At 37.0% G+C, this 12,337-nt stretch overlaps 1 long non-coding RNA gene across 1 annotated transcript; it reads right to left on the bottom strand.

The window, feature by feature from the left end:
* Positions 1-8,496: 8,496 nt before the first annotated feature.
* Positions 8,497-9,662, bottom strand: LOC143860727 (uncharacterized). Its single transcript, XR_013239790.1, has 2 exons — positions 9,579-9,662; positions 8,497-9,402 (listed from the first exon to the last, which is right to left on the bottom strand). It is a non-coding gene; the product is annotated as an uncharacterized LOC143860727 (long non-coding RNA).
* Between the last annotated feature and the right edge of the window lie 2,675 nt (positions 9,663-12,337).

Below are 12,337 nucleotides of genomic sequence, written 5' to 3'. Positions count from 1 at the left end.
CCCTCTAATATTCAGTCTTTTTCCCACCCGTTTTTGAAAAATCACCCGTGTTTGATGATTGTTTTAAAAATACCCAAAATCCGTAATTCCTCTAAACTACTACCTCCATTATGTACTTTTCTCCATTTTTTGAAGAATCACCCATGTTTGATGATTGTTTTAAAAAGTACACAAAATCCATAATTTCTCGAAACTAGAACACAATTCCGTACTTTTCTCTTTCTCGTTCTTTTGCTCATTTCCCTCTTTATATGTTGTAGGTTGAACTCTATGTTAATGAGGGAGGCAACTTGGCCATGGTTTGTACGAGCTTACTCTCCCTGTACTCTCCCTGTTCTATCTTTGGGCTTTGAGTTGTCTGCCCTCGTTTCCTCCAGAAGAGACGAGACAGGCCACTATATTGTTTTTAGGAAATTTGGTCAAAGGGCCCCACAAAATATCTGAAATAGTGAGATGGACCCCTTCAATTTCAAACTTGTGAAAGGGTACCATTTTGCTTTTTCTGACAAGATTTTTTACTGAAATACCCTCCACCCTCAAAATATACACGTTAAGCTATAAAAACAGGGAGAAAAAGTGTTGCCTTCTTTTTCTACCTACCCTATACCTTCGCCAATCCCATTAACGCCTGCAACAAAAAGGAGAAAAAGTTGATTTTTATTTTTGTCCTCTTAGGGTTTGTGGTTTTAACCCATAACATCTCATTTAATGTGTTTGATTACTCTCTTATTATGATGGTGTATAAGGGTGTATTAAGGGTTTATAAGGATTTATAAGGGTTCATAAGTGTCATAAGTGTAATACCCCCATTTCATATCTTGGTCACCCCATTTTCATATGTGGTACTCCCATTTTCCTTGTGCTGATAACCCCTTCCAGGCCCAACAGACATCAACCAAAATTTTTCCAGGTGTGATACCCCCATTTCATATCTTGGTCACCCCATTTTCATATGTGGTACCCCTATTTTCCTTGTGCTGGTAACCCCTTTCAGGCCCAACAGACATCAACCAAAATTTTTCAAGGTGTGATACCCCCATTTCATATTTTGGTCATCCCATTTCATATGTGGTACCCCCATTTTCCTTGTGCTGGTAACCTTCCAGGCCCAACAGACATCAACCCAAAATTTTCCAGGTGTGATACCCCCATTTCATCTCTTGGTCACCCCATTTTCATATGCGGTACCCCCATTTTTCTTGTGCTGGTAACCCCTTCAAGGCCCAACAGACATCAACCCAAAAATTTTCAGGTGTGATACCCCCATTTCATCTCTTGGTCACCCAATTTTCATATGTGGTACCCCCATTTTCCTTGTGCTGGTAACCCCTTCCAGGCCCAACAGACATCAACCCAAAATTTTTCAGGTGTGATACCCCCATTTCATCTTTTGGTCACCCCATTTTCATATGTGGTACTCTCATTTTCCTTGTGCTGGTAACCCTTTCCAGGCCCAACAGACATCAACCGGAAAATTTTCAGGTGTGATACCCCCATTTCATCTTTTGGTCACCCCATTTTCATATATGATACCCCCATTTTCCTTGTGCTGGTAACCCCTTCCAGGCCCAACAGACATCAATCCAAAATTTTCTAGGTATGATACCGCCATTTCATCTCTTGGTCACCCCATTTTCATATGTGCTCACCCCCATTTTCATATGTGATACCCCCATTTTCCTTGAGCTGGGGGTATTACACCTGGAAGGGGTTCCCAGCACAAGGAAGATGAGAGTACCATATATGAAAATGGGGTGACCAAGAGATGAAATTGGGGTATCACACTTGAAAAAATTTTGGTTGATGTCTGTTGGGTCTGGAAGGGGTTACCAGCACAAGGAAAATGGGGGTATCACACCTAGAAAATTTTGGGTTGATATCTGTTGGACCTTGAAGGGGTTACCAGCACAAGGAAAATGGGGTGACCAAAGATGAAATGGGGCTATCACACCTGGAAAATTTTGGGTTGATGTCTGTTGGGCCTTGAAGCAGCACAAGGAAAATGGGGGTACCACATACGAAAATGGGGTGACCGAGAGATGAAATTGGGGTATCACACCTGGAAAATTTTCGTATTTTGTATCCAAAACTCAAATCCAAATCCAAATGAGGTATCCAAACGTGGCCTAAAGGTACATGAAGATCTTATTGTTGTTTCCATACTCTTGGAATTCACTTTCTGACATCCAATCCAAAAACCTTTTCCACATGAATTATGTTTTTCATGTTTTTGACTTCCTAGATTTGTTTCTCTACCCCCATTATGGATTGCAATGGCCCAAAAATCTTTATGAGCAGTCCTAACCATTAGATCCATTGCTTGCAACTGAAGAGTTAAAACAAATAAATATTATTTTTTCCTAACCATTGGATCCATTGAGATTTCACATGGTGCAAGTCCCTACAGTTCAATATTTTGCCAAAAGGAATGCATGGCCTAGACCATAGATAGTCAAAGCCGTCCATTTGATGGGCGACAATGTAAATCGGTTGTGCCCATAAAATCACTTCCATAGGATGATCCCAACCCTCCAATCTATATAGGTTTCCATAATATACAGTTCCTCTATAGATTGGAGGAATCAGATCATCCTATGGAAATGATATCTCGTGAGTGTGCGCGCGTGTGGGGGGTGTTCTTGGTTCTGATTTATTATTATAACAACCATTGTTTGTGTGACATCCCCGATGTCATTACAAGTACATTAACCAACTTTGCAAATTTAAAGTAATCAAATACACTTTAAGATAACATAAAATGAGCAAACTTAAAAACATTTCACATGTTATATAAGAACTTGTCTAGGATAATATAAGAACTATACGAGTCAAGCTTTTACATCCCACATAAGTATCGTTCTTTTACTTTATACAATAGTCCTTCAACATAAGGACTTTACAAACCAAAAGAAAACTACAAATACTAAGAAAATACAAACAACCTGACTCGTCCCTGCAATCCCCAAAAATGGCTCTCACGTGCAATGCCCCTCAGTATCACTGATCTGTAAAATAGTCATAAGACATGGGATGAGCAACATAGCTCAATAGATAATCAACTTACTCAAAGAGTGAAGCACACCTTTGAGGTTGAGTGAAAAATCAGTATTGCACGGTCAAAAGCATGAATTCAATGAATCAATAGCAATTTAAAGGTTCAATAATAAGATACTAAGAAGTAAGATCATAAGACAATAGTACCACTCAAGAGTTTAAACACTTTCATATTTAACCTGACAATAATTCAGTATTGTATCCTCCTACACACCCTCCAGCCAACAATCCAAGCAATTGAGCAAAGCCCTTTTTCATACATAACCCTGCAACACTTCATAATAAGCACTTCAATATTTCTATCCTCCACACACCCGCCAGCCAACACTCCAGTAAACACTTCAATAATATTATCCTCCTACACACCCGCCAGCCAACACTCCAAGCAATCAAAATTCCACAACTAGGATCCCCACTATCAAGTTCAAATAACCCCGGGATCAAGGAAGGGAAAAACTCATCTATGACCCTCACTATCAAGTTCAAATGAACCCTGGGATCAAGAAGAGGCCAACACTTCAATAAATACTTCAATATATAACTATTAGACCAATACACATGTCAATATTTATACAATAAAATTCCAACACTTCAACTCCAGTCACTTTAATTTGATACATGCAAATTTCAAGAGAGAATAACGAAACATAAATATAGCAAATGACATTCAAAATCTATGAAACCAGGTCCATCTTAAGGATAATTGAGTGCACATTAAAATATATGAAGACATCATTCTCGGATAATAACTACATAAGTAGAAATGTTTCAGAAACATATAGAAGTCAAAATGACCTCAAATATTAACCACAAGTATATTACATATTGATAATACATACATAAAAATTTGGGATTCAAATTCACTGTACAAAGATACCAGAAATTCAATGAATACGGACCAAATTTTAGCAATGTACAATAAAACAGATTCTGTCTTTAAACTTGAGTTGAGTCAAAACTATAGCAAATAGTGTCCAAAAGTTATACAATTGGTGCAATTTCAAAGATATTTTTGTGTACTAAAAATGTTGTGAAGACATTATTTTCATTTAACAATCATAGAATTTACTATAATAGAAATACTACATAGATATCAGATTTCAACGAATTCTGAGGATCAATCATAACAAAATTTCTACAGAAAAATCCTATTATCCAAATACTCTGAAATTTTTACCACATGTCTAAATCTCATGTATTAAATTCTGTTAAAAGTTTCAGAGTAAAATTCATACGAAAACTATTTTTCCAATATTTAAGAAAAATGGGTAAAAATAGGAATCTTTGTAAAGTAGATTTGGAGTAAGGGAAACCATAGGACTTTAAGATTAAAATCATACCAAATTTTTATTTCTATTAAAAAATATACTCAAATCTAAGAGGAAGTTAAGAACCTACCTTAATCCCAGAGATTCCCTCTCCCTTTTCTTATCATTTATTTATTTTCTTCTCTTTTTCTCTTGTTTTTTTTTTTTTCTTTCATTCACTTGATGGCATGTGCCAAAGAACCCTTTTAAGTGGAATTTGACCCCAAATTTCCTCACTTCCAAATGAAAAAATGGTCACAATCTGCCCATTGGTCTAGACTTTCACTACTCCAGAGCAAGGATCTCCAAAAATGATCGCCTAAAACCCTAAAGAGAAAGAAGGATAAAGAGAGAATGGACATGAATAGAAACTAAGTTCTAATTATGAAAGTATCCAGACCTCAACCAAAATATTCAATCATGTCTCTATGCTACCGAAATGCACAACATGAAGATTTGAAAAATGATCATGTATGGTTTTCTCTTAGTGACATTTGGGACTTAGAAAAATTAGGCTTACTAAAGTCTTACCATGGGTTTGGTATCCGAAGGAACAAGGAATCAGAATCAATAACTATCAATTCTTACCTTTTTTTTAATGAAAGAACTAAAGAAATATTAAACCTGAATAAGAGTCACTTCGTCCAGCTGATGAATATGAAACATTATACACATGCCAATTTGCCTTTTCTCATTCAAATACTCATACCTTGTTCACACACTTATGCTAAGAGCTGGATTCTCAAAATCATCTCAAAATAAAGAACATGTCACTTGCATAAGATGGAAAAATTATTTGATTCACATATCTTTTACACAGTAGACGTATAGCATTCAAGAAGAGCGGAATGTATACAAAGGAGGAATTATGAACTCATAAATGATGTAGAATCTGACAATCAAAATGTTTCCTCAAAATGAGGGCATCTGTTCAAATGAATAAGAATGCATTAATTTGACCCAACCATTCAGACACAATGAAGCATTTATCTCTACTTACGTATACAAAATCAGTTAGGTTAGCACCAAGATCAATCTATGCAATTCTCAGAATTTACCGATACAAACATCATTGCTAATTGCGTAAACACAAATTACCCTGTTTTGATAAACCAGTTCTCTCAAAGAACATTACCTGACATCATTTGGAAATTAACATTTGAGCCTATTCGCAGAATTGAATGAAGTTAATCACTATCAATTTAATATCTTACGCATAGAGACAACATGCTATGAATAAGATGAATTGAGTAAATGACATCTCAAATATCCTTATCAGAATATGCCCACCAAATTTAAAGGAAATCGTTCAAAGCTTTAATCTACAGAGCATAATTCTGTTCCAACATGAATATTATTTGCAACATGAGAATCAATCAAAGCTTATTAAAGCTTATCAAAGCTTTGCAACATGAATATTATTCACAACATGTATGTACTCCTTTGAATCCCTTTGATTACTACGAATAAGATGAATTCTCTCAACAACAGTGATCTACACCTTTGAAAATTCAGCCCAGAAATCAGAAATTACTACAAGTCCCACAAAAGAACTAAAAGAAACTATACTAGGCAAAAGTGCAAGCTATGCTCATGCAATGAAGAAAAGAGTAATAAAATGAAGGCATCTAACATGGAAATTGAGAAAGACAGAAGAGATTACCTAGTCGAGATGGTTGCGAACTTCCTTGGCTGAAATTCCGAGGTGAAGACAAATATATGAAGCGAGAATATGGTTGATGGCCAGTGGCGACGAGGTGCTTCAGATCTTGAAGGTGAGTATTACAATTTGCATAGGGATGGTTTGCGATGACGAGGCCAGCAAAATGATTAAGTTCTCCTTTTCTCTTCTTCTTCATCAACTAATTATCAAAATCACATCAGCGACATCCCTTTGTAAACCCCAAATAAATCCAATTCAAAGGATGTAGATCGAATCGGAGAAAAAGAAAACCCGAAAAACGGCGAGGTTGCCCGAATTTGATGAATATCTATTAGATCTGGGAACAAGGAGGGTGAAAATAGTGGTGATGGGGTTTCAGAGAGTGGTGGTGCTGATTTGGGTTTTCAGATCTTGAAAGAGGATTTGCAGAAATGGGGCCAAAGATGGGGCGACGGATGGGCAGAGGAAGACGACCGTCTCTCTCTCTCTCTCTCTCTCTCTCTCTCTCTCTCTCTCTCTCTCTCCTGCTGTAAAAAGAGCAAGTAAAAAAGGCTTGTAAAAACCTGTAAAAAAGAACTAAATACCCCTGAGCCTCGGATTTTTGTTTCTCTAAAAATCTTACAGTATAAACCTGTAAAGGGGTTTTTTTTCCATAGAGACTTTCCTACAAAAATCCGAGCAAAGGATATGAGTGAAACCCATACCAGTTTCTTCGCAGACGATGGGAGGGAAAATGCCCTGATTTCTCGCGATGGAGGCGAGGAAGACGACCTCTCTCTCTCTCTCTCTCTCTCTCTCTCTCTCTCTCTCTCTCTCTCTCTCTCTCTCTCTTCTCGCTGTAAACGGTGAAAAAGGGCTGTAATTTTTAAATTTTGAAGATAACAACCTGAGGGGTATTTCTGTCAAAAACAGTATCAGGAAAAGCAAAATGGCCCCCTTTTACAAGTTTCAAATTCGGTGGTACCGTCTCACTATTTCAGATATTTTTTGGGACCGTTTCACCAAATACCCTTGTTTTTAGGGTTCCCTGTGTTCGAATATACGAATCTCCTTTTTTTGTTCTTAAATTAATACAGTGTTATCAATGCAGTGTTATCTTTTAAACCAATAGAATTGTTATCAATGCAGTGTTATCAACTGTTAGCCTGTTAAGCAATTTCTTAGAAATTTTAATACACTTTTTGACTTTTTTCTCCCTTGAATCTTTGGTTGGGTGCAAGCATGGTTTTAAATTTCGACCGAAATCCGAAATGTGGAGACTGACACCGAAATCAATAAAAACCGATACGGTATTTTATTTCGGCCGAAATTTCGGTTTTTCCGAAATTTGACCCAAAAAATCTGTTTTTTTTTTTTAATTAATTTAATATTTCGCCGAAATTTCGGTAATTTCAGCCGAAATTTCGGTAATTTCAGCCGAAATTTAATATTGAATAAAATTTTGGTTTCTGTTTTTGTAGCAGATTTCAACCGAAATTTCAAAATTTCAGGGTCCGAAACCGAAATTTTAAACCTTGGGTGCAAGGTTTTAAATTTCGGTTTGGGGGTGATTTCGGTCCTCATCGGCACCGAAATTTCGTGCCAAATCCATGAAATCAAATAAAACAATATTTTATTACATAGAAAATTTCAACCAAACTTGCTGAAATTTTTCGGCTGAAATTTCTGAAAAGTATTATTTAAGGGAAACAAACCTACTTTTTGGGTGAAATGGCCAAAATTTTATACTGATTCGTGTGTACCCAAATTCGGTTTCATTCTCAACCAAAACCCGAAATTTCAGATTTGGGTCGAAATTTAAAACCTTTGGTTGGGTCTTTTGTTTTTGTGTAGTTTTTCTTCTACCTTTCCCCTACAAAAGAAACGAATAATTCTTGAAAATGGGTAATACATGAATGAACAAGACCTAATTAGTTTCTTGCAGGTACTGTTTGGAAGAGTAATTAATTTTCTACTATCAGAACATTAGAAATACAATGATTTTTGTGCAAAGGAATGCAGTGATATGCCAGAGACACAACATGTATCATTGAACTTTCCTTTATTTTTTATAAAATTCTAAAAAACTCTAAAAATGTTCAATATCGAAATATTGGTAATGCATTTTGGTGGCTTTTGAATTTGCAACATCATATGCTGTCTCCAATCCCTTTTTTACTACTGGGTTCCAGAGTTTTGGTCATGAGAATATTATAAGATCAGGCAACTTATATTTTGTTGATGATTGTTTCTTAATCGTGAAAAAGAGAACCTAGGTACTAATATTCTACATCGAGCCCTCCCCAGAGTCCCAGACCCCGCAATGGCTGGAGCCTCGTGCATTGGGCCGCCCTTTTTTTTTATGTGCATCTACACACTCAACTATAGTATATAAATATATGTTTATTGTTCAGGAACAATTGTGGGAGACGAACTAATAGCTCTCAAGGTTTTAATCACCATTAGCTTGAGGACTTTGTGTGAGAAGACACAGATAAAAGGAGCTAGTATCTCATGTGATTAAGGATACATTTTGATGTACATCCAGATTGCATTTATAGTACAATGCCCATACTTATACACAAATTAAACAATTATGCCACATGCAAATATATTTATATTGTTCATCATATTTATATTGTCCATATTCAACAATATTACTTCACATCTCAAGAGTTTAACACATACCTAAATGCTAAATGACTTCATGAAACTCGTGAATGCAATTGAACCAGAGATAAGATCCTGCTACTAAGAGGCATCAGCTTTAAGGGAGTCAATCAACTGATCTCCAACATGTTTCTGATAATAGAATCTGTGGAAATAATCCGCATGGCTGACCGTTTTGTAGAGAACTGGATTTTCTTGAGTGATTAGGCCTCGGGCTGGCCCGATTTCGCCATTTTCATTAGGATAACAAAAAGTAACAATTGATAACCTCTCCTTTAGTTTGTTTACAATTGCTCTATGCTCTGCACTGTGGTATTCCCCATTACTTATAATCTGTGTAACCAAAAAAATTAGGAGGTAATCAAGCAACTCTGAGAAAATTAAAGTACATGCGTAATAATGTATAATTCAAGTTTTTTTTTTTTTTTTTTGGAATGGTAACTATGTATGTGTTCGACGATATATGATTCAAGTTCTTGTTCGCTATGATACCTATTAGCAATCACGCTCTGCATAACTATCATCTGTCCGAAATAACCAAATAGACTATAATCTCAAGGAACATATATTTCCAAAATGCTTCCAACCATTAGTTTGCAATTTTTGCATCGTTACCTTAGGTACTTACATCATGGGAAATGATATCCACTCTCCCTTTTTTGGATGATGTAACTCCTCTCTATTTTATGCAGCTAAAGTGAAATTAAAGAATCACTTGGAGGATAGCACCTAAGAAATGGTAATTGAGGTAGAGAAGACAGAAGAAGAAAAGGAAGAGAAGAAGATTAGATGGAAGATGTAGTTGGCAGCTTGTAACTAACCCACTGACACAGGTCTTTCTCATGAATAACATAAAAAACATAAAATGGCAAAACAATAGATACTTATACTACGCTATCGCTTACCACTTCTCTGCAAGTTAGAGCATAGATATCATGCATGGCTAGCTTCATGCAATTAATTCCGATATGCCTTCCAATTGATCTTTAGACCCCGCAAACAGGGCATATTTTGTTTTTAGTAAACTTTTTTCATGAAAAAATGACAATCTACTTTAATGTGCTTACTTCTCTCATAGAATACTAGATTACTAGTAATATAAGTAGTTGCATAGTTGTCACAGAACATCTTTATCGGATTGCCAACCTCAAATCATTAAGAGTCTTCAACCAGATCAACTCAAATGCACCTTGCACGAAACTATAACTCGCACTTTAGTGCGCAACTACATTATGCTTCCTGCTTTTTCAAGTAACTAGATTTGATCCAACAAAGGTACAATACCCAATAATCGAACGTTTTTCAGAAAACGGTATTGCCAATTGCCAATCTACGTAAGAAAGAATTTTTTTTATGAGATATGCTTAATTGGGCCCGGATGAGAATCTTGTAAGTGATCAGATATGTTGATCTAAACAGCTAACTTAAGTCCGGCCCTTTGATCAGATGATTTTAGGCCCTTGATGAATATGTAAGGTTCCTCCGAGAAAACCTAAACCGTTGATTTTTATGGTTTCATTGTCTTCGACCGACATTTATGATTTCCCATACGTGTGCCCTGTGGGACCCCAAAAATTGTTTTTTACCATGGATCATGAAAGTGACTTTCCACTTTAGTCTTTCTCAAGGAGGCACAAAAACGTAGGGCGTGAATGTCTCCGTACAACCGTTGAATGCTACCGTATGTATAACTCCTGAGTCCTGAGGTACCTAAGGTACCTAACGGTCCTAACCCCAAACCGGGGGCGTTCTTAGCAAAAAGAGGGGATGAGTTTATCATTTCCAAAACAAATGTGGCATTGTGGCCAACCCAGTCAACGACCCGCACTCAACACCGTCGCCCGTCCTTTGGACATTTATATATTACGAAATATTCGCCCCCTTGTTTTTACTTGGGACAGTCCTCTCGTGTGACTACTCTTTTTCACAATATGGGCTGTCCCAAGTAAACAAAGTGGTGAATATATAACTTCTCTCATATATTTTGTATGCGAAGTGATATTTTGGCCCCCTTTTCTTCTCTGGGCAGTGTATTTATAAATTATAAGTGGGGCGATTATATCATTCCTGCTTTGTAATTTACATCAGTCGTCACCGGTGGGTCCATTGGTGAAGACCCAAAAACAAAATGCCCAACCACTCCACCTGCGGTCCCATTGGTGAAGATCCAAAAACAAAATGCCCAACCACCCCATATTGCCGTGACGAGCCGCACTTCCCAGGCCAGCTAAAGAATGTCAAGGAGTTCTTCTTCTGATACACTCTCGTCGTTGATGGTCGACGACATCAACAACAATGATGTTGATATTGACATCAACGATGAAGAAACTGAAAATGCAAGTGTCGCTGCTACTACTTCGACAAAGAGAAGCAGAAAATCGCAGCAGCCGAGATCTGCTATTTGGACTCATTTTCACCGAAAACTGAAGCTCAACGTAGATGATGTTGCTAGTGGTGGTGAATCTTCATTTTATAGTTTGGATATATGCAAGTGTAATTATTGTGAAAAGGAGTATAAGTACAGCAGTGGCGTTAACGGGACTTCATCTTTGTGGAAGCACTTGAAGGTTTGTAAAAAGAAGCCGCAAGCTTTAGCTTCTAGTGGTCAATCACAATTGACCTTTTCCATGGATAAATCTGGTGAATCTTCACTAACGACATGGAAGTTTGATCGCGCAGCTATTAAGAGGGAAATGGCTTTGATGATTATGGAAGGTTAGTATCCATTCAATTCAAGGTTATTTTTTAATTTAATTATGTTGATTGAATATTGACAATTGGTTGTTTGCTTTATTATGGATAGGTGAACTTCCATTCAAGTTTGTCGAACAACCGCGCTTCCGGAGCTTATGCAAATTACTACAACCGCGCTTCATCCCAATATCGAGGCAAACATGCAGGAGGGAGGTGGTAAATTTATACGAGGGTGGGAAATGCAAGTTGAAAAGCTACTTGAGGAGTAGTAGCCAAGGCATTTGCATTACCACGGATACATGGACTAGTAATCGAGGTACGAGTTTCATGTCTATCACGGCGCATTTTGTTGATGATCAATGGAAGTTGAATAAAAAAATTCTCAACTTTTGTCCTATAATCGATCACAAGGGTGAAGCTATGGGGAGAGTCATAGAAAAGTGTTTGAAAGAATGGGGGATCCGAAAAATTTTGACTTGTACCTTGGATAATGCTAGTGCTAACGATAACCTTGTGAGGTGGTTGAAAAGTTCATTTTCTAGCATATTAGGAAGAGAGTTTATGCAAATGAGATGTGTTGCGCATATTGTAAATCTTATTGTTTGTGATGGTTTGAAAGAATATAATGTCTCAATTGCTAGAATTCGTGAGGCGATTAAATTTGTGAGAGGTTCATCTAGTAGGACACACAAATTCCGGGAATGTGTCCAAATGGAAGGAATACAAAGTAAGAATCTATTGTGTCTGGATGTGTGTACTAGGTGGAACTCCACTTATTTTATGTTGGATGCTGCATAAAAGTTTGAACGTGCATTTGCTAGATTTGAGTGTATAGAGCCTCAGATTAAGACTGATTTAGAGGCGAATAATGGAGTAGGCACGCCTACTTCATCTGATTGGGTTGCAGTGAGAAGATTAATGGTTTTTCTACGCATTTTTATGAGCTCACAAACAAGGTTTCGGGCACTAG

Source organism: Tasmannia lanceolata, unplaced genomic scaffold (assembly GCF_043159265.1).
Source record: "Tasmannia lanceolata isolate RefF3 unplaced genomic scaffold, GAP_Taslan_0.1 ptg000003l, whole genome shotgun sequence".
Taxonomy (NCBI): domain Eukaryota; kingdom Viridiplantae; phylum Streptophyta; class Magnoliopsida; order Canellales; family Winteraceae; genus Tasmannia; species Tasmannia lanceolata.
Note: the sequence above shows the minus strand (reverse complement) of the source record. Positions and strands in the feature narration are given on the sequence as shown.